The sequence below is a fragment of the Abrus precatorius genome, unplaced genomic scaffold, assembly GCF_003935025.1.
Source record: "Abrus precatorius isolate BTA unplaced genomic scaffold, Abrus_2018 Scaffold4, whole genome shotgun sequence".
In the NCBI taxonomy this organism is placed as follows: domain Eukaryota; kingdom Viridiplantae; phylum Streptophyta; class Magnoliopsida; order Fabales; family Fabaceae; genus Abrus; species Abrus precatorius.
Genome location: NW_020874384.1, coordinates 4,868,479 through 4,871,401, shown reverse-complemented (window position 1 = coordinate 4,871,401; position 2,923 = coordinate 4,868,479).

Genomic DNA, 2,923 nt, shown 5'->3' with positions numbered 1-2,923 from the left:
TTATTTTTAAGTAATATCATGTATTAAATTTTATTCTTAACTGATTAAATTATATTAAATCTATCAATATTTTTTTCACTAATTTAATCTATTATAAATTTATATTATCTAAAATTATATCATGGAGTTGATATATCATATATGTCATATTTTAAAATTTGTAAATAAAAATTATAAATATATTTAAAAATAATTACAAAAAATAATAAAATCTCATGTTATAAATATACTTTTTAAAGAGATTTTAAACATACTGATAATAAATAAAATGTAATTAATAAAATAAAATATTATAAAATTTTGATTATCTTTATAGCACTCAAAATATTTTTTATAATTAAATTTATTAAAATATATAAATTAATCTATATAAAATTGACTACAGCTACATATTACAATATACATTTACAACAAAATTATGTTTATTAAACTTTAGAATACTTAAAGTTATATATAATAATTAGTATGAATGATGGTACATGTTAAAAATAGAACAACAAATTAATCATAAATTATATTTAATATAAATTTATTGAAACTTTATATTACTTAGAATCACATATAATATTAGTCATATCGATTATCAAAATAAATGTCGATGTATGTTAAAAACAAAAACAACATATTAACTATAAATTACATTTAATAAAAATTTATTAAGATTGATTACAATGTTTTATATATATTAAGAATTTAAATTATAATTAATTCATAATTATTACATTTGAATTGTATTTAAAAAAAATTTATAATTAATTATACATAAAAACTTTAATAGTCATACAATGTTAAAAATGAAAACAAGAAACTGACAATAAATTGTATTTAATAAAAAATTATTAAAATTAGTTATATAAAAAGAGTGAAAAAACTCACCATAATATTAAGAATTTAGTTCATATTATTTAAAATGTTGATATTACAAAACTTGTAATTTTTCTAAATATGAGAAATTTAAAAAACATATACTAAATTTTAATTAAAACAAAATTAAATAATAATATAGTAATTTAATTTTTTTATTATTTTTTTCTTATTCATCCTTTAACTAAAATTATTTTTTAATTAAATTTTAAGAATGATATTATTTCTTTTTAAATATTATATTAATGGCTATAAAATTAAAATTTTCAAATGAAAAATAAAAAATTATAACAATTAAAATAATATTAAATATCATTATAATGAAAAAGTAATATATAAATTTATTATTAAAATCTTATTATAATTGTTGGATTTATATATTTAATATTTTTATACTATAATAAATGAATAAATAAAATATAATATTTTAACTATAAATTAAATTTAAATGTTATATTTACTTTCTAATTTGTTTTAATAAAGAATCAAAGTTTTTCAACTTTTTAATATTTGTTTTCATATTTTAAACATTTTATTTATAATTATGAAAAAAATTACAGTTAAATAAAGATACAAATTAATTTTTAAAATATTATAATTTTTTTTCAATACTTTTAATATTAATATTTTTATATTTATAATAAAATTGAATTTTAAATGCTTTAAAATTTTTTTCTAGAGTATTCAATTATGTTATGAATTTGCAATTCTTTTTCAAATTATAAACAAAATTATACGTAAAATATAAAGTAAGCTAAATATATATTTTTGTATTAATATAATATTTATAATATCATATTTTTGAAATTAATACTTATTTAAACTTTAGAAAATACTTTAAATTAAAATTACTAATTATTAGTATATATTTATTTATTATAAATTAAGTTTAAATATATCATTTTAAAATCATAAAATAAGAATTTTATACATAATTTATTAAATAAATTTATGTTAATATTTATTTTAATTATTAAAAAATAATAATTAGACTTCATTTAAATAGGTCTTATTTCAGTATAATATTAAACCTCATTATTTATTAAAAATATATTTTTATTATATTTTTACTCATTGACATATATTTTTTTTTTATGAATTTTATTTTTATTTTGAAATATTTAATGATAATAATAATATAATAAATTTACATTACTTATATTTAAAAATAACTAAATTTTTTTACTGTTTAGTTTCTCTTTCACGATCTCTTAACATGTTTTTAAAAAAATTATTTTTATGTTTATATCAATTAAAAAATAAAAATTGTTATCATTAAAGAGAATAAAAATATATAAAATATACAAAAAATTTTATAAATAAAAAATAGTTATCATATTTTTAATATAATTATATTTAATATTATTTAATATAATAAAATTTTATTATTATATATTTGTATATTTAAATTATAATTTATTAATTTATTTATATAAAATAATTTAATAAAAATATAAATAAATTCATATAATGTACAAATATATTTATTAATTTATAATAAAATTTATTATTATTAAAATTTATAAATATTTAAAATCACATATAAATTAATTTTAAGTGTTATATTTATTTATCTTATATATAATTTATTAAAAAATAAAAAAAATTATTTTATATTTTATATTTTTATGTTAAAAATAATTATTTTTATATTTATATTATAAATTTTTAAAATAACTAATAAAAAATATAAATATATTCATACAAATATGTATTTTTATTAGTTATAATTGCAAAAATTAAAGTTTTCCCACTATCCAGTTATTGAATGTAAGTCGTGGGACAATAGCATCACTGATTTGGAATGATTAATGGTGTTTAGCCCCTTTTTTTAGAAGATATAATAGTTATTGAGGGGCCAGTGAGAGGTAAAATGAAATTATCCACATCTCTATCTACTTTGCCCCTCTCTACCCCACACAGCAAAAAATATCACTTCCTTCTTAATCCTTGCTTTCCTTTTCCATTTATTTTCAGGTTTTCAGAACTAAAGGAGTCAGTTGGAAATAATAGTAATAACTTTATTTTTTAACGTGTCTTCTAGAATATACATATTTTT